Source organism: Sceloporus undulatus, chromosome 6 (genome assembly GCF_019175285.1).
Source record: "Sceloporus undulatus isolate JIND9_A2432 ecotype Alabama chromosome 6, SceUnd_v1.1, whole genome shotgun sequence".
NCBI classification, from domain to species: Eukaryota; Metazoa; Chordata; class Lepidosauria; order Squamata; family Phrynosomatidae; genus Sceloporus; species Sceloporus undulatus.
The window spans coordinates 4,307,783-4,334,518 of record NC_056527.1 but is presented as its reverse complement, the minus strand read 5'-3'; positions in this window follow the sequence as shown (position 1 = coordinate 4,334,518).

The window sequence follows — 26,736 nt, the reverse complement described above, 5'->3', positions numbered from 1 at the left end:
AGGATCATCCAAGCCACTGAATTCCCCATCATCATGTACAGATGGAAGAGCTGGACAGTGAAGAAAGCAGACGGAAAGAAAATCAACTCACTGGAGATGTGGTGCTGGAGAAGAGTGCTGAGAATACCATAAATAGCCGAAATGAGAACCAAATGGGTCCTGGAACAGATCAAACCTGAATTCTCCCTGGAAGCTAAGATGATATAGGCTCAGTACAGATGGGCCTTTTAGCACGTAGCAAATAAATGCTAGGGTTGTCTCGGGGCATCGCTTACAAATGCCCCGCAACCCTAGCACGTATTCTGTATGTCAAAATGGTGGCACCCTGTACAGATGGGGGCCGCCATTTTGACGCAATGGATGCTTAGCGTCCACACGTCACGACGGCATTGTGATATCGCAAGTGTGCCATTGGTGCACTGCGGCATCACAATGGTGTCACAAAAAGTACCTGCTTTTTGTTTGTTCTTTTTGCTGCATGAGGAAGCTGTGCGGTTTGTCATGCAGCAAAACAAGGTGCGGGCAGACCACCCTTTTTGGGTGGTCTGTACCCAGCCTAAGTTGGGCTATCATACTTTGGCCACATCATGAAAAGATACAACTCACTAGAAAAGACAATAATGCTAGGAAAGGTGAGGGTAGCAGAAAGGAAGGAAGGCCGCATACTATGGATAGACTCAAGCAAGAAGGCCATGGGCATGAGCCTGTAAGGCCTGAATGGTTGAGAACAAAGGGGCTTGGAGATGTCTCAGTCACAGGGTCATCATGCATCGAAGTAGACCTGAAGGCAGTTAACGCAAAACACTCATTGTCTTTCATTTACAGTCTGTGTAGTAGGAAGGAACATGGATGGAAGAACCTGGAAAGTCTTGTCTTTTCTTATATTTAGGGAAAGACCAGGTCTCCTTTCCAGATCTTGTTTCACTACCATTGCAGTCTAACCATCGTTGCTGGAATCCAGTCCTATATCACTGAAGCCTCCTGCCACTCCCATCCAACCCAAATAAACAAAAAACATGCATGAAAACACACACGTATACCCCACCTCACCCTATAAGCAATTAGGAACGTTGTTGTTGTTGTTGTTGTTGTTGTATGCATGCCTTTAAGTCATTTCCAACCTACACAGACACTAAGGCAAACCAATCACTGGCTTTCTTTGGGCTGAGAATGTGTGACTCACCCAAGGTCAGCCAGTGGTTTCCATGGCTATGCAGGGATTTGAACCCTGGTCTCCAGAGCCATAGTCCACCACTTGAATCACTACAACATGTTGGCTTTCTCCAGAACCTTGTATTGCCAAATAGTTCTGTTAGCAGTACATCACAAAAGGCCACCATTTTGAGAGGGATGGCAGAGGAAATTAGAAGGCTTTAGCCTTGCCATGGAAAATGTGGCCCACAGGAGGTGATTGAGGGGAGGAGGAATAGGCCTCCGGTTCCCACACAGTTGGCCACCCTTCCCTTACATATGCAGTTGTACTTTTTCAGCTATTGTGCAATGGTTGTATTCAGACAACAGTTGTATAAGTGGTTTTCAATGTTTAACTATTTCCCATTGGCCTAAATCCTTACCGTGAGGAGAGGAGAAAAATTGAAGTCATTGGATTTATTTATGTGTTTGTGCACAATTCAGCCACTGATTCAATGCGTCTACTCTAGATGGGACAAACCAACGGGATTCCAGTCATGCAGTCAGAATCATAGAATCTTGGAATCTTAAGAGTGAGTTGGAAGGAGACCCACCCAGTTCAACTCTTCTGCCATGCAGCAATACACAACTCAAGCAGTCCAGGAAAATGCCAATCCAACTTCTGTTTAAAGACCTCCAAAAAAGGAGAGTCCACCACACTCTCAGGCAGGTCCACTGTCAAACATTTCTTACCATAAAAAAACCCCTACTCTTTCAAGGTAGGTGGGATCCCTTTTCTTGTAATTTGAATCCACTGGTTCATAGTCTCTAGAGCATCAGAAAACAAGCTCACTTCATCTTCTACATGACATCCCTTCAGCTGTTTAAAAAGAGCAATCATGACATTTCTCAGTCTTCTCCAAGGTAAACATGCCCAGTTCCATAAGTCATTTCTCATTGGGGTTGGTTTTAAGACTTTTGATTATCTTAGGCCTAGTACAGACTGGCGCTATGCGCCAGCCTGGGACTGAGTTTAGGGCTCGAGGGAGCAGAGCGCCATCATGGCTCGCTCTCATCCACACAGGGAGCACCATGATGATGTACACATGGCGCAGTGTCCAAACGGTGCCATGCACACATCATCGGTGTGTGCAAGGGCTCCAATGGTGCCCTGCGCATGCCCTACTGGGAGCGGGTTCTTTCTATGCCTCGCGGAGGCCATGCCATTTGGTTGCTGTGGCCTCCATTAGGGACAGTCTTTCTCCCCATCTTCCAGGCCCCTTAGTTGTCCTTTCTGGACATCTTCTTCCTTGTCAATATTCTTCTTGAACTGTGATGTCCAGAACTGGATGCTTGGACATACTTGGGTGGTGTATAATTTTTGGTCAGTGTCTTCAGAGTATCAGTTGGTTCACTGGGATTATGGACATAGTCTTTGCACCATGGGACAAGATGTTGCACAAAGGGACAATAAGCAGGCACATAGCAGACATACAGCCTCAGTTGTACAATGTGAGTATTTTACAGAAGTGTGGTGTGGCGCAACCTCTGTGTCATGAAGCACATGTACACTTACAGTATGCAAGCATGATATAGAATCTCAGCCTTAGAGTTTGAGGGTATTTAAAGCTGCTGCCACACTGCACAACTGATGCAGTTTGACACCACTTTAACTGTCATGGCTACGTCCTACAGAATCCCGGAATTTGTAGTTTGCTGTGGCACCAGAGTGCACTGACAGAGAAGGCTAAATAGCAAGCATAACAACAAATCCTAGAATTCCATAGCATTGAGCCAAGACAGTTAAAGCTGTGTCAAACTGCATTAATTCTGAGGTGCAACTGCAGCCTCGGTTTGCAACAACTAAAGTAAGCGGAGGACAACGGAGTGAGTGAGAAGGAGGAATAGAAAGTGGGACATCTTTTTAAAAAATTTGAAAAAGTGGGACGACTCCTTTGGGATGGCAGAGGATTAATCCGGACTGGGGCAGTTGGAGGAGATATTTCCTCTGAAATATTCTCAGAATAAATGGAAATGATGTCCATTTCTGAGCTAGAGAGCAAGGCATCGCTCATCAGATGCAAGTGGAGGAGAGGGAACTCTCCAGTGCAACATCTGGAGGGGTGATTTTTGAGATGTGTTGTAGCAAATTTCCCGCAACGTGCTCCCGGAGCTGCTTTTGGGTGGGGGTGATGGAGGAGAGAAAGAGGACAAACTTGTGGCTTGATGAGAGCTCACACCCATTTCCTTTCTGGGCCCTTCCCAAAGCATGTTAGGAAAAGGAAGCCAAGACAAATCAAGCTGGTGGGAGCTCCCAGACAGAGAGCACCTCTCCAGAACTGCAGCTCTCTGGGAAAGGATGAATGCGAGGAGGAGGCAGGATCTGATAAGCGGCCACTGCCCTCTGCTGCCAAGCAGAGAAGAGAGGAAAGGGAGGAAGGAAGAGAAAGAGATTGTCCAGAAGGACCCACAGATTGTCCAAAAGGTCTTGACCTTGGGAGAGTCAAGGCCTTTGCAAGTGAGGTGGCAATGATAGAAACATTTTAATGATTAGTCGGTTGCATTTATGTGCTGCCTTTTTCGCAGTGCAGGACCCCAGGCAATGCGCTGACAATGAAAATTAGTTTAAAAAAACCCAACACATTGCAAAATTGTAAAAGTGAGCCAGCGACACTGGAGACCAGTGTTCAGTTCCCTGCATGGCCATGGAAGCCCACTGGGTGGCCTTGGGCAAGTCACATGCTCTCAGTCTCAGGGGAAGGCAATGGCGAACCTCCTCTGAACCAATCCTGCAGAGAAAAACACTAATTGTCCATAATAGGTTTGCCTTAGGGTCTCCCTAAGTCAGAAACAATGTGATGACACACCGCAGCAGCAAAGCTGAAACACGGTAAAAAGATCACCATTTGTAAAATCCTAAATCATACAATGCAACATCATTAATATGTACCAAAGTTAAAGCCAGAGGCTGGAATCCTGTTGAGGATTTTTCTCTTACACCTGCGGGAATCAGAATTGGGCAGTCTGTATCTGGGAAAGGGCTGCTGTTACATAAGTACTGCTGATGCCACACTACAAAATTAATGCAGTTTGACACCACGGCCATGGCTTCATCATATGGGACCCTGGGATTTGAAGTTTGTTCTGGCACCAGGCTAAACATCTCACAAAACTGCAAACCCCAGAATCCCATAGCCTCGAGCCATGGCAGTTAAGCGGTGTGGAACTGCATTAATTCTGCAGTGTAGATGCAGCCTGAGTAGAAGCGGCAACAAAGGGATCAGTGCACAATGGTACTGAGTTTCAGGTTTGGAAATGAAGACAGAAGTTTCAGATAAAGGGGCTGTTTCCAAATCAGGGTGAAATATACGGATTTTTCATAGAATCATAGAATCCAAGAGTTGGAAGAGACCCCAAAGGCCATCCAGTCCAACCCCCTGCCATGCGGTTTCTCACCTAGTTAGGTGTACAGGGCAAAGAACATTTCCACCAGGTTATTAGCTACTAGCCAGAAAGTAGATGCAGAAGAGATCAGAGGATAAGCCCTGGTCCAAACCTACTAGGAGGGAATTGAATACATAGTCCTCCCAGATAGTCATTGCAAATTGCAGCAACAAATCAATTAAGCATTGAAAATTGTAGCAAGAATTGGACTACGACTCTGTAGACTAGGGTTCAAGTCCCCACTCAGCCATGGAAACCCACTGGGTGACTTTGAGCAAGTCACACTCTCTCAACCTCAGAGGGATGCAGAAGCAGCTCCAACAATCAGTTATTGAATGGTGAGTAAACACATAGATAACTCCGACTGATTCAGTGGGTCCACTCTAGTCAAGTCTAAAACCAGGATTTAGGCCTGTATTTATTTATATTCTGCCTTTTCATGAGTTTAGAACAGTTCAAACAAACCGAGGTTTTTAAAAAATCCTAGCATACAGAAGTTAAAAAGCAATTAAACTATTAAAAGTTTTAAATGTGAACAGTTAAAGCAGGAATGACTTAAAGGAATCACATGAAAATCCAGTGCAGGTAAGAACCTACCTAGAAAAGATAGAGTCTGTCAAAAGAGGAAAATTCTGGGAACAGAAATGCTTCATCTCAGTCCGAATTCCCCTCCCTGAGAAACTCAGGCCTTGCTGTCAAGGTAACAACTATTTCCACAATATTGTTGCTTTGCCTAAAATGGTGAACACCAAGTTCCGGGTTGAACGAATATGTTTTTCCACCTGCAGGAGCGGACGGCGTTCAGAGACGGCATTCCAGGATGGATCTGGAGAACATCGTAAAAAGTTTGCGGTAACCTATATATTTTATTTTATGCAGGCGCTTAACACAATATATTTTACAAATGTGCTAATGCTCCATAAATCACCTCACATGTAGTTCAGCATGCTGGGGGTGTCATCGAGGATCGGATGCCCCTCCAGGTAACCACACACATGGACACGAACCCACAGACATGGATGGGGCTTCCCTCTGCTTCCGCAGCTTCCATGCACAGTGGGGTGAGTTGGGTGGATCATCTTCAGCTGCCATAAACAACCTTTGTGGGAGGCAGAAGAAGTTGTCTTGGCAGCTCTTATTGCTGATTCTTTTCTTTTTCTTTTTTCAATTTTTAAAATTTATTTTATATCCTGCCTTTCTCCTGTCATTCAACTCAAGGTTTATAGAGACATAGAATCTTAGCTTGGAAGACCCCACAAGGGTCATCCACACAACCCAGTCTGCCATGCAGGAACTCACAATCAAAGCACCCCCCCAGAGATGGACATCAAGCCTCTGTTTAAAGACCTCCGAAGAAGGAGACTCCACCACACTCCGAGGGAGTATGTTCCACTGTCAAACAGCCCTTACTGTCAGGAAGTTCTTCCTAATGTTGAGCTGGAATCTCTTTTCCAGTAGCTTGCATCCATTGCTCCATGTACTAGTCTCTGGAGCAGCAGAAAACAAGCTTGCTCCCTCCTCAGTAAGACACCCTTTCAAATACTTGTACAGGACTATCATATCACACCTTAACCATCTCTACTCCAGGCATGGTTTCCAGACCCAAAACATACCCAGCTCCCTTAATCTCTCCTCATAAGGCATGGTTTCCAGACCCTTCACCATTTTGGTCGCCCTCCTTTGGACATGCCAAGGCAGTGCATTCCACTGTGGAACAGCTCTTACCATCAGGCAGTTCTTCCTTATGGTCAGGTGGAATCCCTTTTCCTGTAGTTTGAATCCATTGCACTTGCTATTCCCATCAACCAAAAGACCATTACTTTTTATTGTCTCTGAAGTATAGAAAATGAGCTCAACAAGTTGCTCATTCTTATCAAGTAACCATTGCTGTTGCTATTGGAAAATGCAGGGAAATGTTATTTGGTGCCCCCAAGTGGCATATTCAGATATTGCATAACAAACATTCTGAGAAAAATACAAAAGACGTGCCAAAGCAACCTCTTCTGGCTGCAGCTCATGGCAGCTGTCTAAACTTCTGTTCCAGCTCATGACTGCAAAAGATAATTAGCTACCCAAGAAACGTGCTACAAAAAGTAGGTTATATCAGTTATGTGTTGGATGTTACCACCCACGTAGTGGGTTTAGCCTCTACTATGAGGCAGATGGATTTTAGAATCCTTACTAGCATTATAGCCAAATGTTAACACTGGTCAAATGGTACAAAAAGGGTCAATTTATGTTAGTGACTTTGTCTGATACTTTTTTAAAAAATGTATTTATTTATTTGCATTAGCTTAGCAGTTTGAGCTTGGGAAAAGTTGTGAAGGCTGAGAACAGATGGGTGGAATGAATTCTCTTCTGTTATTAACCTTCTTGCACAGTTCTTATACCTGGAAGCGAGGTAGAAGATGGGCCACGCTTGTGCACTTTGATTTTCTTTATTTGCTTCTGCACTGTGTAACCCTTTGGTGCCCCCAAGTGGCAAATTCAGATATTGCACCTTAAACATTCTGAGAAAAATGCAAAAGGCATTCCAAAGCAACCTCTTCTGGCGGCAGTACAAGGCAGCCACCCACACCTCTGTTCCATCTCATTGCTGCAAGTGGTAACTAACTAACAAAGTATCTTCCATAGGCTTTACCAAAGGGGAGTTCACCCCAGTCCAGGGGCTCCTAGATAGCCAGACATAGGGAACTGGATTGCTGGTCAGGGATAACCTAGGTAGAATCCATTGTTTAGGGACCCAAATTTACAGTTGACTTTGGAGGGATGTTGAATCCCATCAGTGAAAGGGGTGGAATGTTTCTCTTCTCTAGAACACCTCCTAGATCATTGCCATCAGTAAAGCTTATCTTAGAATAGTAATGTGTGTGTCTGTGTTCACCATCAAACAAAGCCTTGGGGAGGGTTGTAACTACGCTCAGTCCCAAAACAGAACACCCCAGTTTCTTAAAATGTGTCATTCCTTACTGGATCACCACCCCTCTTTGCAAGAGATTGCCCACATCCTAGATATTTCTTCTTCCTTTATGGAACACATGACTCAAACCGATCTGTGTCCTCATGTCATCATTCTGTGCTTCTCCGCTCTGCATCGTTGACTGAGGCTGCCTCTGCACTGTCGAATTAATGCAGTTTGGCACTGCTTTAACTGCCATGGCTCCATACAATTGAACTGTGGGATTCATGAGATACTTAGCCTTCCCTGAGAGAGAGCTCCAACTAACTACAAATCCCAGGATTACGTAGCACTGAGCTGTGGCAGTTAAAGCCGTGTCAAATGGCATTATTTCTGCAGTGTAGACTAAAAAGGATACACTTGGCTTAATAGGGTGTGAGTGTGTACATTGTGCAACTTGTTATGGGTCTGATTCATTTGGTTTGCAACCAGTCTGAGCCCATCTACAGCGTTCAAAAACATGTTAAGGATAAAAGCACTACATGATCTGGAAACCCAAATTCAAAAATACAAGGCCTGTGGTTCATTCACACCTCTGTTTCCTCATTTTACTCTGTGTTTTGGTTCCAGTTGTAGAATTCTGGCAAGGAGAGGGTGAGATCTCCAAACTGGCATTTGCTTTTCCCTTGCTGGATTGGATGACGCTGTCCGATCTGCTGTGAATCACACTTCCTCATTGATGGGTTGGGCTGAGAACTGGGCACACCAAAATGTTTTTTAAAAGATATATTGAGAGAGTACTCTTCTGTTGTGCATGTTTCTCAGTGATGTACTAGCTTCCACTTATCCTTGTGGCTTTGGACACATAGGCATTTTTCCCTCTTTGAAAGAACTGAATGTCTGAGGCCTTTGCCAAATAAGCTTAGGGGATGGTGCAGACAGAAATACACCCATTTTAAAGTGGGGTTGCTTAGGACTGAGTGGGGCACTGTATGCTGAAAACCATGGGAAATCTAGTTTCCCTCACTCATAATGGCCTTGCATATTGCAAGGGACACAAGTTGCCTTAGGTCCTATTCCCTCCTACAGCATCTGCTAGGACAGCTAGTGAATAAGCTCATGATTCCCCCAAGCTGCAAAAAGTAAGAAGGAGCAACAAGGAGATACTCCATGACAGAGACTAAGGGTGCATCTGCACTGTAGAAATAATGCAATTTGACACTGCTTTAACTGTCATGGCTCCTTCCTACAGAATCCTGAGGTTTGCAGTTTTGTGAGGCACCAGTCCACTTTGGCAGAGAAGGTTAAAGGCCTTGCAAAACTACCAATCCCAGGATTCCATAGGATGGAGCCATGGCACTTAAAGTGGTGTCAAACTGCATTACTTCTACAGTGTTGATGCGCCCTGAGGCTCAGAACACTAAAACATAAATCCCGTGAAATGTTTCTATACTATGTGTGCCCTCTAAACTATCTTTCGGCTTTTAGAGAGGGGGAGCATGTGTGCAATGGATGTATTCAGTTCAAGGTTGCATGAGTGTGGAGCTCCTCAGCTCTACCCATTTTTGTTTTGGTGTGCCTTCAAGCCATTTCTGCCTTATATGGGGTTTTCCTGGCAATCTTCAGAGAAGGTTGCCATTGCTTCTCTGAGACTGAGAACAAATACCAAGGGGCTTCCATGGCCAAGAAGAAGGGATTCAAATCCCAGTTTTCCAGAGTTTAATCCAACACTCAAACTATTGCACCACACTAACCATTTACAAAGTCTAAATGGTATGGTTAGTCCCAACTATAGGTGCATTTTGCATTTTACAATGAGGTCATAAGCACACCAGGATATGCCACGGCTGCACAATGTCAGTATTCTGCAGAAGAGTGGTGTAAGCACAATGGGTGCCATGTCCCAGTGGCTGCCGGGACAAACCCCCTTTTGGGGGCCCCTCCCGGTCCCGGTCCTGTTTGGCCCCCAGCCATGTATTGGTCCCGGCCCGGGGCCACGCGGCGCCAACCCACCTTCCCCCGCCTCCCCGCATGGCCGCACCACCCACCTCCTCCTCTCCTCCTCCTCCGTTCCAGGCCACGCGGCCGCGTGGAAGAAGCGAAGGAGAGGCAAGGAGGAGGTGGTGCCCCTCCTGCGCGTGCCGGTGCCCCCTCCCCACTGCGCATGGCCACGCCACCCACCTCCTCCTCCTCCTCCGCCGTTCCAGGCCACAGCCGTGTGGAGGAAGCGAAGGAGAGGCGGTGCGCCCTGCCCGCGGCCATGTGGCCTGGAACGGAGGAGGAGGAGGAGGAGGAGGGGGGGTTGCGGCCGCGTGGGGATGTGGGGAGGTGGCAGGGAGGTGAGGAGGGTGGCGCTGCCACGTTGCAAGAGGCACACCTCCTTCCCTTCTCCTCTGTTCCAGGCCGCACGGCCGTGTGGAGGAGGCGAAGGAGGAGGCGGTGCCCCTCCGCGCGTGCCCACGCCCCCCCCCGCCTTGCGAGCGCGCCGCGCCACCCACCTCCTCTCCTCCGTTCCTTCCAGGCCACACAGCGATGAAGGAGGAGGAGGAAAAGGAGAGGGGGGGGGAGAAAGGAGGATGAGAGGAGGTGGTGAGTGAGTGGCCAGAGGCCTCAAGGTGGTTTTTTTTTTGGGGGGGGCTCTTTTAATGCTAACAAGTTCCCTTATTTTGACAATGATTAATTTTATTTAATAATTGTTTTATTTATATACCGCTATTCCAAAGATCATAGCGGTGAGCACAAGTAAGCTAATTAGCAAGTAAGCTAATTTGCCCCGAACAGTCTGGGTACTCATTTTAGCTCCCTCCTCGGAAGGATGCAAGCCTGAGTCGAGCTTGGCCCTTTTGCTGGTCTTGAACTCGCAACCTTGTGGTTTCGAGTGAATGGCTGCAGTACAGCATTTAACCACTGCGCCACCAGGGCTCCTTTCAATGATATTGTGGATGATGATGAATGATGATGATGATGATGTGGATGAATGATGTGATTGATGATGATATGAGTCAGATTGAGAGGCATGCAAGCACTGTTTCAGAAGCCAAGAGAGTGTCACCTTCCAAAATGCCTTTTCTGTGTGTTTTTGGTTCTTTAATGGTGATACTGTATCAGAAAGCCTCTGAGGCAAGGCCTATGTAAATTGCTGTGATTTTTACAAACTTATGCGCAGTGAAGAACCAACCGTCCCTTGACCCGGTCACACTTCTGGAAGCACGTTGACTCAAGGGCAAACCCACTTCTTGTTAAACCACCTTGTACATGATAGTGCATTCTAGCATGTCAGTGTGAAACCCAAAGGTTTGGTAATGGAATAAGCCTTGAAATACAAGAGCCATGTTAAGTAAAGCCATGTTCAATGCCCAAATGTGCTGTTTGGAATGGGGGAAGGGGGGTGGCAGCCAGGGGTACATTTCTGCCATCTGTCTAGGAAAATGCCCAATGTCCTCCATTTTGATCATGCCTAAGAAACATGCATTTATGTCACATTTAAAAAAAAAAACTCAATTTTTTCGCATGTCCTCCATTTAAAAATGTGCCTACATTAGAAATTTTATCCTACATCTGTTCTACATTATCCCGGTTTGGAGATCCAGACTATGGCAACCCTAAGCACAACCACCCAGTAAGTGAATACATGAGAGTGGATTTACTGTATAGAAACATGGCAGAAGGTCTTGGTCATAGTGCTGAGGTTGCTGCTTCAGCCCGCAGGTTAGCTGAGATCCTGGATCAAGTAGTGGAGTCTTAGTTTTAATCTATCTGCACATCTCTGTGCTTTCTTCTCTCTCAAGCAAGTATCAGCTAATCCCTCTGCTTCTTCTTCTTATGAGTAGGGAGGCAAGGGAGAGGAAAGACAACTGAGACAAGGTCCTGGTGCTAGGGGGAAAGCTAGTCTTGGTTTGTAAGAATGGAGGCAACAGTCCCAGATGGAGGTGTCTTCATTTTTCTTCACCTCCAAGTAGGGTTGCCATAGTCGACCTTCAAACTGGACAAATGTAGGAACACATTTTTTAAAAAAAATGGAGGACATGCGAAAAAAATTGAATATTTTTTTAAAAAATGTTATATAATGCATGTTTTCTAGGCATGATCAAAATGGAGGACATTTTGGCATTATTCCAGACTGATGGGAAGAAATGTACTTCCCTTTCTGGCCAACCCACCTCTCCATTCCGTCATCATCACCATCATTTTTAAAACAAGGCAGACCTGTTAGCATTAAAAGCACAAAAAAACACAAAAAACACTTTGGGGGAAATAAACATTTGGAAATGGGCACCCTCCTCCTCCTCCTCCTCTCCTCCTCCTCATTGCTTGAATTTCACTCCAGGAAATGGTTGTTTTCCCTCCCCCTGGCCAGAGGCCTTGGTCCTCCTCCCTCCTTTGCCTCCTCCTCTCTAACTCACTGGCAGATTGGGGCTGGAAGTAGCCAGTCCCCGCTCTTGCATGGCCAGACAGCTCAGGGACACGCACTCCTTTTAAGCCTGTGCGCGGCCACAAGAGGGGCGAAGCACGCCCTGTTGTCAGACACTGCCTGGGCATGTGCCGTGGGCGGCACAGCACTGCTCAGAAGAAGAGGGCGGAGGAGGAGAGGGCGGCATGGCCAAGGAGGAGGAGGAGAGAGGAGGAGGAGGTGGTGGCCGGTCATGCCAGCCGCTTAGTACGGCCGCAGCAATGGCCACATGAACGGTTCTGGCCCAGAGGCCAGGCCCAAACCCAGGATCTAGAGGGAACCGGGCCGGGGCGGGCCTGGTTCCTCAAAAGCGGATTTCACGGGGCCGCCGGGGCTATGGCATCCCTACCTCCAAGCCAAGTTCAGCTGTTCTTCCTCCTCCAAATTACCTCCCATCCTTCATGGGCTTGAGGCAAAGGTTGAGGTCTACTTGGCAGTTTGTCCCCAATGCACACAAGAGAGAACCTTCTAAAGCTTTTCAAAAGCTTTAGATGGATCCTTCCACCTCAAGCCCAATGCCTAATGCATTTGCTATTCCCCTCCAAAATCCTTATGAATAGTTTTTGTGGGTTTTTTGGGCATGTGGCCATGTTCTAAGAAGAGTTTATTCCTGACGTTTAGCCAGCATCGTGGGTGGCATTCAGAGAAATGAACTCATAGGTGACTACTCTGAAGATGCCAGCCACAGATGCTGGCGAAACCAGGAATAAGCTGTTCTAGAGCATGGCCACATAGCTGAAAAACCCACAGAAAACAGGATGCCAGCCATGACAGCCTTCGACTTCACAAACAATTATGAATGTACTGAACTGAGGCCACAAGTCGGTCGCTACAATATACAAGGTCGCAAGTTGGTCAGTGTGCATTTATTGTGGAGTCAAGTCCAAGTTGAGTCATTGCAGTGCCTTGCGTCCGCCTTGAGTCTGAGTCAATCAACTTGAGTCTACATCACTGCTGTAGCCTGAATTTCACCACCCAGGTGTCCTCCACTGCCAGAGATGCCCACCACAGATGTGTTCCTTTGACTACAGCACTCTGGTCTTCCTCCTTCCTTCGCTCCTCTCCGATGCATATTTCCCCCATGCTCAACACCTGTCCGTGCAACAGTGTTCAGAATGCACATCTTTTCTCCCAGGCTCCATTATGCCACTCACCCCCTCCAGCTCTGAGTCAGCTTGTGAACACCTGAATTAGTTAAATATTGCGGTTGGTATTGGCCATGCTTGTTTCCTCCTGAGGATATGGAGCAATTGATTACCTCATTACGGAGCCGAAACATCCTCTTTCACTGGACGTAGACAAGAAAACCCTTCATGGCTTGCCTGGAGGTATGAAATGTTTCATGGGCAAGGCCAACGCTTGCTTACATTTCCCCTCTTGCTCTGACACTTCTTTTGATGCTCTGATAAGGCAGCAAGGAAGGCGCTGCTGGAACAAATGATGCTGTCTTCTTTTCCACACTCCGTGGCAAAGTCCAGCTTCCATGAACACTCCCATCCCTGCCACCATCCCGGTGGAACAAACACTGGATTTACAAGGTGTGGGTCAAGATTATAGCCTAATACAAGAAGATGAACAGATATTTCCAAGCAGAGACAGTACAAATCAAGCCCTCAATATATCTCTGGAGAGAGAAATTTAACTGGCACCCCACTGCTATAATAAGTGCTACATTATTTATGTCTTTTTGGCATCCGGGCTTCATGTTGAAATTGCTGTCTGCTTTTTAAAAACACTTCCCAAATACAGGTTGAGTCTCCCTTATCCAAATTCCAAAATCCAAAATATCCAACCCCCCCCCCAAAAAAAACTTTGCCCTCCAGGCTGAGATGGTGATACTTTTGCTTTCTGGTTTCAATGACACAAACTTTGATTTGTGCAAAAAAAACCCAAAAACATGAGTATAGAAAACTTTGGGCTTGTGTATAAGTGGATATGAAACAAATGGTTTTGAGTTAGAGTGGGGTTCCCATCTCCAGAACATTTCATTATGTACATATTATGGAAATATAGATATTTCAAAATAAAACCGGAAATCTAAAGCACCTCTGGCATTTTGGATAGGGAGACATTAAAAACTACAGCTACATAATTACAAAAAAGAGAAGAAGAAAGAAGAAAAGCAAACAACACAAAAACAAAAGAAAAGAAATATCCTTATACAAAAACCCAACCAACCCAAAATGGTTCCAACTTTCTTCTAGGTGTTATAAACACACATAGCCGAGCACACCTCTCCTCTATGCGTCTACCTATTACACTTATTCTGCTACTCATATCTTTGATCATATCATATGATTTGGTACGATCAAATTACTTCTTTTTTCTGCAAAAGGTCCATAAAAGGTTTCCAGTCTTTTTTAAAATGCACTAGTGATTTTTCTCTAACCAAACAAGACTGTTTATCCATGTCTGGCAAATCCGACAGCTTCAACAATCATGCCTCCTTCATGGGTAATAGTATATTCTTTCATTTCTGTTCACCAGCAATCTTGCTGCCATGGTCATATATTGAAGTAATCTTCCATAGATGGCCATCCAGCCTGTTTTTCAAAGCCTCCAATAGAAGGAAAATCACTACAGTCCAAGGTAGCATATTCCACTGTTCAACATCTTTTTACCACCAGGAGGTTCTTACTAATGTTTAAATGGAAGCTCTTTTCCTGTAGTTTGCATCCATTCCTTTGTGTCCTAGACTCTGGAGCAGCGCAAAACAAGCTTGCTCCATCCTCAACATGACATCTCTTCAAATATTTAAACATGGCTATCATGTCACCTCTTAACCTTCTCTTCTCCAGGCTAAACATATCCAGTTCCTTTAAGTCACTCCTCATAGGGCTTTATGGTTTCCAGACCTTTCACCATTTTGGTCACCCTCCTCTTATTATTATTATTATTATTATTATTATTATTAACCTTTATTTATATAGACTCAATCCATCTTCTCCACATCTTTCTTTAATTGTGGTTCCCAGAACTGGACACAATATTCCAGCTGAGGTCTGGCCAAAGCAGAATAGAGTGGTAATATTGCAGAAGAATTATGCATGTTTTCTCTTGCAAAAAGGGAGAAAATGGTTCATGTTATCTCTTGCAACAGAAAGAAAACTATTCCATTTTTTCATCCTTGCATGTGAACATAAATTAGTGAAAAAGAATGTACACTCCTAACCCAGTAGGCCAGAGTTTGAGAGCCACTGAAGTTGAGATCCATCCTCTGTGAATGAAAATATATAGCTATCCTATTATCCATTGTCAACTCAGATTTTCTACCCTGAGTCTTGTATCAGTTCAGTCTTGTTCAGTGTTCTGAATCTTACTGCCACCTATGGTCTGCACAGCAGAAATAAATCAGTTTGACATCACTTTAACTGTCATGGCTAAATGCTATGGGATTCTGGAATTTTTAGTTTTGAGAGATGCTTATCATCCTCAGACAGAGAAGCTGTGGTGCCTCATGAAACTACAAATCTCATAATTCTATAGCACTGAGCCATGGCAGTTAAAGTAGTGTCAAGCTGCATTATTTTTACAGTGCAGATGCAGCCTGATTTTGTCCCTGGCCTTCTTTCTGCCCTTGACTTGACCTTTCTTCTCTTTATGTCCAGGTCCTGGTTCGGCAAGGGTTCCTTGTAATTCAGCAAGTTCCGGAGAGCTGTGTGCTGTGTAGCCATATTCAAAGCAAAACCACCCCTAAATAAAAATAATTTCCCAGGGATATGTCAATCTGAAAATGTGTACATTGGAGAGTACTCTGTGTTTTTTCCCGCTTCGAAGCTGGCAGCTAAAAGAACCAGAAGTGCTCTGCTCATGGAGGAACATGTCAAATTTCCCTGTTGACAACCTGACATTCAACCCTTGTCCGGTGAACCATACATTTCCATCAGTGGAAGATGGAAAGCCTGACCTTTTTCCTTTCTCTGTGGGCTCCCACCTAGAAATCTCCCAAACATACAACTCATCCTCCAGAAAAGAGAGGAAAAGAGGAGAGGGACAGTCAGTTTTTCTGTTTGGTTTCCCCAGGAGGGTTTTCTTAGCTTCACAAATGAAGATTTACATCCTCAGCTCTCAGCCTGATGTTCTGGGTGCTTGCCACTTATGCAAAGGTGCAAGCCAAACTGCATCATTCCACGCAAGTGTAGCCGAGCCCCATTTGGAAACATTTCTAGCAGGGGGGGAAAATCCTGATTTTTTTTTAATTTAAAAAACAGAGAGAGAATTTGGTGTCTGCACCAAAGGTAAAGTACTAGCATATTGATTCTTGTGACAGGGCAGAGATTCGGGCTAGCAGTGATTCATAAACTCTGGTGTTCCAAGTGTTTTGGGATTCAGCTCCAAGAAGTCTAGCCACCTTGGCCAGTGATCTGGGATTCTAGGAGACAAAGTCCAAAACATCTGGAAGGCCCGAGTTTGGGAATCACTCCTCTCTAGTGTAATTGTTCTACAGGCAGAACGGTGCTATTTCTTTCCTCTAAACCCACCAAGACCCATAATTTAGCCACTGGATCCCTCCTATGGCTATTCCATTGTTGGTCTATTGTTTATTGTAAAAATTTTAAGTATGTTTTAATTCTTACATTGTTTAATAGTAATTTAAGGGAGGGGAGATTGAGGGTTTGAGATTGTATATTTTAATCTTTGTAAGCTGCCCCGATTGCATTTTGTAGAGGAATGGGACATAAATAAATTTTGTTGTTGTTGTTGTTAAGTGCTTGGCTACATCTCTGTAGTCAACCAAGGACATCATCCACTGAGATCCAATGGGGTCTTTGGGACGTCTCACTAGGTGGTGTTTTCAGTCTGCAACTGGCTACAGGGACATAAAACTAACAAAATGAATTACAACAGGAAGAAATGTAAGGTACTGCACTTAGGCAAAAAAAAAAGAAAAAGAAGAAAGAAAAAAAGAAAGAAAGATAAAAGGAAATGCATAGACATAGGATGGGGGACAAATGGCTTAACCGGACTCCATGTGAAAGGGATCTAGGAGTCCTAGTGGACTACAAGTTGAACATGAGTCAACAGTGTGATGTGGCAGCTAAAAAGGCCAATGCAATTCTAGGCTGCATCAATAGAAATATAATATCTAGATGGAGGGAAGTAATAGTGCCACTCTATTCTGCTTTGGTCAGGCCTCAACTGGAATAAGACTATATCCAGTGCTGGGCACCACAATCCAAAAAGGATGTTGGGAAGATGAAGTGTGTCCAAAGGAGGGCAACCAAAATGGTGAAAGGTCTGGAAACCATGAATCCCTATGAGGAATTACTTAGGAAGCTGGGGATGTTTAGCCTGAAGAAGAGATGGTCACGAGATGATATGATAGCCCTCTTTAAATATTTGGCGGAGTCTTATATTGTGGAGGGAGCAAGCTTGTTTTCTGCTGCTCCAGAACAATGGATGCAAGCTACAGGAAAAGAGATTCCTATTCAGTATTAGTAAGAATGTCCTGAGAGTAAGAGCTGTTCAACAGGGGAACACACTCTCTTGGAGTCTGGTGGAGTCTCCTCTTGGAGATCTTTAAATAGAGGCTGGATGACCATCTGTCAAGGGTGCTTTAATATGTTTCTGCATGGCAGCAGATTGGATTGGATGGCCCTTGGGGTCTCTTCCAACTCTATGATTCTATGAACCAGCTGGTTCTCCTATCCTCCCACATAGATTCTCCAACAGCCATTAAATGGCCTATGGAGGGGTTGCAGTAGTTAGACCTGTTAGATTTCTCATTGAGGGGAATGTTATCACCCTCCAGCATAGCTTCTCCCATCTCTGCACCTTTGGTCCTCTACATTACTGGAGCCCAGTTCCTTCAGCTTTCCTCTATACAAGCATGCCTCTAAATTTTTTTCAGCTTGTCAAAACAACCTCTGTGAAGTGCCCAGACTGAGAACTGGATATCATACACTGTATCCAGCAGATGTCTCTTGAGACTGCTGCAAATCCACTTTCCATGCTGATTCTTAGGCCATGTACATGACCCTCTGGATGGTTAGCAACCTGCTTTGCCAGAATCAGACCTGGATAGTTTGCGTTTGGCCTTGGTTGTTTTTGCTCCGGCTCCGGCAGACCAAAGGCCTACTGTCAGGGCTATGGGCCTAGCAGCCTTCTGGAGCGTCCTCCGGCTATTTGGCAAGCCCACTAATGGCCTCCTAGTAGCCAGCTCCTCCGGGAAAATTGATTGATGGAGCTATGAAGGGGAAAGTCTGCACTCCGCTGACATACAGTACAGGAGAGCCTTGGCAAGGCAGCAGATGGAAAAGTAGTTTTGGCACCGATGCTGGCAAAAGCCAGTCATACTCTGCCAGGAGGAGCTCTAGCCTCAGGCACAGAAAGGATATGCTTGAAATTGTATCCATGGTTCTTGTGGGTCAGAATGAAAGAAACAAAGCAGACAACAGGTTGGGAGGTGAGACTGACTGATGACTGGTTTGTTGCGATGCTAGGTTGTACCATACTTAGCAAGGTTGGAGAGGAGAGGCATGACTCTCCCAACAGAGATTTAGGGGAATTTGGCTATCCAGCTCTGGGAAATGAGTATTGCATATCCAAACCAGGTCTTGCAAGCAGATAAATGCAAAATGTTGCAAAGGCTCTGACTGTCCCCAGAATCTTTGATTGGCAGTGATATCAGGTGAAGGGAAACTAATGAATTACCCTGGGCTGGAATCCTGTCAGTGGCATGAGTGTGGCTTCCATGCATGGTATAGCTGGCCTCCTCTTGGTTTGTTGCCACAGTGCAACATTAACACAGCATGACATTGCTTTATCTGTCATGGCTCCAGCCTATGGAAGCCTGGAATTTGTGGTTTGTTGTGACACCAGAGTGCTCTCATTGCAAAGGCTAATTATCTCATAAAACTTTAAATCCCAGAATCCCATAGCACTAAGCCATAGCAGGTTTACAGCAGTTAAAGTGTTGTCAAACTGCATGAATTCTGGAGTGTAGATACAGCCCTGGCTAGTCCCAAGTAAAGAGGTCCCAATAAACCAATTGTTGAATTCTGAGTCAACACATAGGTAAATCCCATGGATTCAGTGCAGCTACTCTATTTAGGACTAACAACGTAATTTGTCTTTGCTTAGGCCATAAGGAGGTATTCTGTTGCCCTCTGCACACCATCCAAAATCATTTACCAGGACTGAAGTTGAGAATTTGGATGGTGCAAACCAGGGCAAACCCTTTTAATCAATTGTTGAATAATGAGTCAACATGTAGGTAAATCCCATTGATTCAGTGGGTCTCCTCTAGTCTCCTCATTTGATTTGGGAAGCTAAGCATGGTCAGCTTTTTCCATTCTTGAATAGGAGACACACACACAAACACACTTGGGAATGTTGGGACTCTCCGGGTTGTGCTAAGAAATAATCCTGCCCAAAATCTTTGAAAGCAACTGTTGCCAGTCAGACTCAAGCATGTTGGCTAGACAGGCCAACAGACAGACATGATAGAAGGGTGACTTCCTATATTCCTAAGCAGAAGGTCCTATGTTCAGTCCTTGACATCTCCTGGAAGGGCCTGAGAAGACTATTCCCTGTAAACCTGGAGAATCAAGCCTCTTGATCTGAGCTGATAGTACTGATCTAAATGGACCAAAGCTCTAACTCAGTATAAGACAGTTCTCAATTTTGACTTTTCCTATTCATCAACACTCTATTGTTCTGTCATCCTAGCCTGATCTTTCTTTTCTAGTCAACTCTTGGCATGTTCTCTGACCTCAGCCATTCTCCTGCCCACTGCTCTTGGCTCTTAACTCTTAGACGGAAGTGCCACCCTGACTATAAGGAAGAGCAAATGCAAATGGTTCAATGCTGCCTTTCTGTAAAGAAATCTCACTGAATTACTGTGGATTGTCAACAGGATCAAGAATAATACCTGCAGGAAAGGGCATCCTCTGAGTAGCATTGGTTGTTTCACTCACTGCCCACAGTACTGTTGTGGACTAAGGAGAAACAGTATATGTATGCCTGAAGAAGCATCCAAAATGTAGGCAACTGTGTTGGTCCATATATAGTTTCATATGAATACTGGATATGTTAATCCCTGTGCAAGCCAGTTCTAGCAGTTTTCAACCCAAATCCAATTGCTATTCCCATCTAGAGTTGACTATTTGAATGAGCGGGAATGTGAGCAGTCAAGATAGATATGAGTTCCACTGATTCAACGTGTCTACTCTAGTTGGAACTAATAGTTGGGTTTAGGCCTTCATTTCCAATGAAGCAGATCCTTTGTAAAGGTGATGAGTTTAAATACTAGGCCGCCAAAAATGCTGTGCATTACAACTAGGATAGCTCACAAGAAAATATTGGTAAAATCTATTCTGCTTTATTCCACGTTCTGTGAAGGCTTCAAGTAAGCATTAAGAGAAAATGGTAGATGCTATCAGAGGTATGTGTCAAATAACATCATCTTCCTTGCTAATCAAACAGTCTAGGCATTGCAGGACACTTAGTCCTGGATCCTTTCCGGTTATTCCTGTTCATTGGGAGATGATCTCTAGATGGGTCTGATGGGGGAGCCAATTCCTGTCTCCATCACCACTTCTGGAGATGTCCTGATCAGAAGGTTTCTCCCACAGCAGTAGCATGATATGCACCCATGAATGAATCACTTCCTTAAGTTGTGGAAACACATGATTTGGTATTGTCTCTAATGCAGATGTTTTGTTGGCACCAGATGTCCATATGTGCAACCTCTCTGCCAGCAGTCCCACAGCTTCTTAGATAGAAGCTGTAGGACTTCCTTTCAGTATGTATTAATAACGGCATGTCTTAGAGATGTGGTTAGTTTACATTTGGGGTGAGAATCAGGCAGCCCTCCAGATGTTGCTAAACTGTGATTCCCAGCAGCCCCAACCAACACAACCTATGATGAGGAATACTGGGATCTGCAGTCCAACAACACCTTCACATCCCTAGTTTGTCTGAAATGTCCATCTGTACAAAATGTTGAAGTTTTGGACTTGGTTTGTGTAACGGCAAACCCATATTAATGTTCTTCTTCTTCCACATGGTGTGCGCTCAAAGCTGGCACATCCCACGCGAACAAATAGAATAAACACAGAGGTGTTGTTGAATGAGTTCTCCCAGTCTGTGTGTGGCCACCTCAGTAAGACTTTCCACTGACTCTTCTTGACATGGTGGGTTGAGTGCGGTTTTGTGAATAATGGGGTGTTGGTGGAGAGGGTTGGTGATTAACAAATCACGAGTGCGTCTTTAACAGGGATGGATATTGCAAAGGAGAAGAGAGAGAAACTGAAAATACTGGTTCAGGTTGAGGATTAGTCCAACATTTCATTAAGGTTTTAGGGTAGTGGGATGAAGTTTCAAATAAAAATAAATACCCACTGTTACTATAGATGATACAACCATACAGTCTTAAGAACTGGAAGGGACCACACGGACCATGTAAAACACTAGAAAGATGCCCATCCAACCTCTCTATAAAGATCTCCAAAGATGGAGAGTCCCCCACCCTTTGAGGCTATCTAGCTCACTTCTGAACAGCTCTTACAATCAAAAGGTTCTTTCTCAAGTTTAAATGGAATTTCCTTTCTTGTCATTTGAATCCATTGGTTTATGTTCTAGTTTCTGGAACTGGAGAATACAAGTTGGCATCCCTTCAGATATTGAAAGATTGCTATCATGCCTTCTCTTCTCCAGGCTAAACATATCCAATTCCCTAAGCCTCTCCTCATAGGGCATGGTTTCCAGACCTTTCACCATTTTAGTTACCCTCCTGTGGACATCTTTCAGCTTGTCCACATCCTTCTTGAATTGTAGTACCCAGAACTGGACATAGTATTCCAGGTGATGTCCAACCAAAGCAGAATAGAGTTGTACTGTTACTTCCCTCAGTCTAGACACTATACTTCTATTGATGCAGCCTGGAATCATATTGGCTTTTTTGGCTGTCACATCACATTGTTGATTCATATTTTGTTTGTGGACTAAGTGTAAATCGATACCAATAAATACAAAAGTCAGGATCATCCATGACATCATATTTCCCATTTCTATGTGTGCTTGTAAAAGCTGGACAGTGAGGAAAGTTAATAGAAGAGAATTAACTCATTTGAAATGTGCTACTGGAGATGACCTGGACTGCCAAAAAGAGAAATACATAGCTGATAGAACAAATCAAGCTTGACCTCTCCCTAGAAGCCAAGATGATTAAACCAAGAGTGTCCTACTTTGGCAATATCATGAGAAGATATGACTAGAAAATACAATAATGGAGGACAAATGGAAAAGAGGAATACCCCAATGAATAGACTCAATCCAGGAAGCTACAGCTCTGAGTCTGAAAGACCTGAGCAGGGCTGTTGCTGACAGAGTGAATTGGAGGTCTCTAGTTCATGGGTCACCAGAAGTAAAAATCCATTTGACAGCCTATCATTACAATCATCATCGTTATAATTTAATTATAATTAATTATACAAAAGGAAAAAGGGATGGATGGCACTGTGAAAGGGGATTACATTCAGCAAATACCACCTCATCTCTTCTCCTTTGATGGCAGTGCAGTGGTAGTTGGGATGGGATGGAGGACTGTTCATCTGCTTCTTGCACGATGGACTCTACTTCTTCTTCTCTCCCTCTGTGGCCAGGATATGGCAGTTGGGATGGAGGGAGGGAGGGCCTTCCATCTGTTCTTGGCCTAGGCATGATGGAGCTGTACCTCTTCTTGTCTTCCTGCAAGACCAGGGCAGTGGAAGTTGGGATGGACTGAGGGTCTTTCATTGCTCCTGGTCCTAGTCATGGTGGAGCTGTGCCTCTTCTTCTCTCCCTCTGAGGCCAAGGCATTGACAATTGGGATGGATGGAGGTTCTTTCATCTGCTTCTGGGCCCAGGCATGATGGAGCTGTGCCTGTCTCTTCTTCTTTCTCTTTGTGCCCAGGACAGTGGCAGTTGAGATGGAGGGAGGGATGTCAGTTTGCTTAGCTACAGCTTGCAGAGACTGATAAGTGTCACTCCAGAGCTCCCTGAAGGCTGCATACCAAGCGTTCAGAACGTAAACTGTGAAGAAAATGGGGAGACATTTCTGTAGCCATGTAGGAAGGGAAAACTAGAAGGATGTGTGTGTGTTGTGGCAAAGACCCCACATGGAGAGAATATGAGCACCTGGTTTTGCTGGCCCTGTGTTGGTTTATTTTGGTTTATTTGAGCAACATTACTCTTGCTGCTTGCTTGGCCCAACTTCTTCTGCAAAAAGCCCTTCTATATTTCCAGGCAGTTGTAACACTGCTCTTAAAAGGAGTTGTGGGCTTACCAAGAAAAGCACCAAGAGCAGGGGTGGACAACGTAAGGCCCTGGGGCGGCGGGCTGGCTTTGCGGCCCCCAGTCCCCTCAGTTTCCCTGGGCTTCTCTTTATTCTGGCAGAAAAAGGGGATTGCCTTTCCCAGATGTTCCTTGGAGCAGCAATTCACCTTGTAAATAGGTCTCACGCATAGACCCAGCCCTGTTAATTTAACAAGAAAGTGCCCACCTGACTTTTCTGTGTGTTCATTTCTTTTGTGTGTTTATTTCTTGTGTGTTTGTTTGGCATTTTTTGGCAGCCTGTGTATCTCCCAGAGGATTCTCAGAGACAGATCATTGGCCTCCAGATACACCACAGGATCCCAACACTGCTCTAACTGCTAGGCAAAAGAATGAAACAAAGCAGAACATAGGTCATAGAGGCCCTTACATTTGCTAGCATTCCCCACCCCATTTTTCAAACAACAGCAGAGTGTGGTCAAGACGGCAAAGGTTGTTAAGGAGGAAGAAGAGACAAGCCAGGAGTGGCTGCAGCAATTTGTATTTTCCCTGAATCTACTGCAAAGGAAAAGATTCCACCTCCATCTCTATCCGGGTGAGTTAATGGAGTGCAAACTGCTTTTGCACCCCAGTTTGCAGCAGTTGAAGGAAGCTGAGGACAAAGGGGGAAGCGAAATGAGACAGAAACTGGAACATTTTACAAGCAACTTAAACAGTGGGATAATAGAAAATGAATTGGGACTCTCTCTCCCAAAATCAGAAGGGCAGGAGGCTATGGGAGTCAACCCTTCACATTTTCAATCAAAAGGATGATGAAACAATTCTGGAAAGGATTCATTGTAAGGATCATGGAAATGTCTTCAGTTTGAGAGATATCTCTAGTAACACTAAATTATTACATGGCAGCCATGTCAAAATATTTAAAGGGATGTCATACTGAGGATGAAGCAAGCTTGTTTTGTGCCACTCCAGAGACTAGGGAGTTTATCAGACAAGGGAAATTGGAAGTATAATCCAATGGCAATCTGAATGCAATTATGGGGTTTAACGTTATTGCATGATAGACTATACCACATGCAATTTCAGGCAATGGGAAGTCAGTCCGAATGCAATCATGGGGTTTCATATTATTGCGTGATAGAGTACCACACATAATTTTGGGCAATGGCAAGCTATTTTTGGGCAATGGGAAGTCAGTTCGAACGCAATTCGAATTCATGTAAATTTGCTGAACTAGCGAATTCACATGAATGAGTTCTGGCCCCACTTTCTTTTCATTCGAAATTAAGAGAAATTCCTCCTGTGTGATAAACTCATAGGATGCAGAGCAATGGAAGCAAAGTACTGTACAGGAAAAGAGATTCTACTTCAACATTAGGAGGAACTTCTTGACAGTAAGAGCTGTTCAACAGTGGAACACACTCCCTCAGAGTCTGGTGAGTCTCCTTCTTTGGAGGTTTTTAAACAGAGGTTGGACAGCCATCTGTCAGGGATGCTTTAACTGTGTATTCCTGCATGGCAGAAGAGGGTTGGACTCTATGGCCCTTGGGGTCTCTTCCAACTCTATGATTCTATGATTCTAGATCAGAGGTGGAGAAACCTACTTTTTGGGCCTACGATTCCCAGAATCCCCATTTCCAAGCTCTGACATGGGCTGCTGCCACACCGCAGAATGAATGCAATTTGCTATGGAATGCTGGGATTTATATTTTGTTGTGGCACCAGAGCTCTCTGATGGAGAAGGCAAACTGTCTCACAAAAGTACAAATCTCAGAATTCCATAACATCGTTCCATAGCAGTTAAAGTGGTGTCAAACTGTATTAATGCTGCAGTGTTGATGCAGCCCTAGATGAGCAAATAACTTGGCCTATGAGGTCCATACGACTCTTGTCAAAGCAAGAGAGAAAGGGAAAACCTGCCTCCATCCCAGGAAGTCATGACCCAAAAGATCAAGATGGTGTCTTTTCCTGCCAAATCTTGATTTTCTTCAGGTTGATGGAAGCCCTCTACTCTCCTAGGAGGAAGAAACCTCCTCCAGCCCTTTTCACTGATGAACGCTTATCTAGTAGTTGACAACAATGGGATGAGGACTCATTGACACAACACAAAAGCAGAGGGAGATGAAGGAGAAAAATCCAAGACACGCTTCTGGAGACAGAATGAATAAGGGAACGTTTTGCAAAGTTTTTCCACTAGAAGAGAGCTGTGTTTGGCCTGGGATTCCTGTCCAAAGGAGCATTCCCATAAATTAAAATCATGTTTTGTTTTTAATAACATCAGCCCACCTCACCACAAGGTCTCGGTGCCATGCCATTTCGAGACCATGGTTGGGACTGTTGGCCATAAATCTTGAGAGCGTGGAGGCACCAGAGGCCAAGAGTTATGATCTGGACCTGAGGTGTAAATTGCTGTGTGTTAACGCCAGCCTTTTTTCTTCCTCTCCCCTTTTCGGTTTGCTCTTTTATACGATCCTCCTAAGAACCAGGAATTAACAAGATGCAATTAAGTCAGGGTTCACTTCCAATTAGCCCGCCTCTGTTGACGAACATGGCCACATCACACCCGCATTGGATGCTGTTGATGGAATATTCCTTCCTTTCCTTTGGAGGTCTACCCACAAACCATCCCCTTCCATGTTCCGGAACAGTTATGGTGGTCTCCAGGGATGCCTCATTACCTCCTGGAGAATTTTCACATGTGTTACAACAACATGTTGCAGCAGGGAAGCCTGGCTGGTTTCCCCTTCAGTTGTGTGACCTGGAAGAAATATGGAGCTAACCTGGAAGGACACCAGGAGTTGAGATGACTCAATGGAAAGTTGCCACACAACCCCACCATGCAGGAATGCATCTAGCCATTTTTAAAAAAGGGTAGCAGTTCATATTTTGTCCCAGCCCAAAAGGAATGTTTTGGTTTATACGCCTTTCCCTTTATTCCATCACTAGAATCCCCTTGGTGTCTTAAGCTAGCATTTTGCACTTTTTGTGGGGTCGCACAACAGTATTGGAGGAAGACAGAATGAATCAAGATCCTATATAATGTACATGCGTACTGTAAATCTAAACTTACATAGGCCCCGTCTGCACAAAGCAGTGGTTCTCAACCTTCCTAATGCCGCAACCCTTTAATATAGTTCTTCATATTGTGGCGACCCCCAACCCAGTGTCTTGGTTCCTAAGACCATTGGAAATACGTGTTTTCCAATGGTCTTAGGGGACCCCTGGAAGGCTTGTTCAACTCCCAAAGGGGTCGTGACCCACAGGATGAGAACTGCTGGCACAAAGCAAATACAATGGTCTCCCTGCTTCTCCTTGATGGGGAGACCAGATGATACACAGCCCAAAGTCCAGTTTTAGTGTGAGCAGACTGGACAATGGCTAGCTTGCTCAGCACCAGAACCAGGTTTTACCTCCCTTATCCTAGATTTTGGTAAGTTCCTGTTAGCTCTTTTTCTGGAAGATCCAGAGCCCTCCATTTTGAAGCCAGGCAGCAGACTGCATGCATGTCCTACTGAGCTGCCTGATATGTCCACCACTGCCGCCCATCACTCCTTCT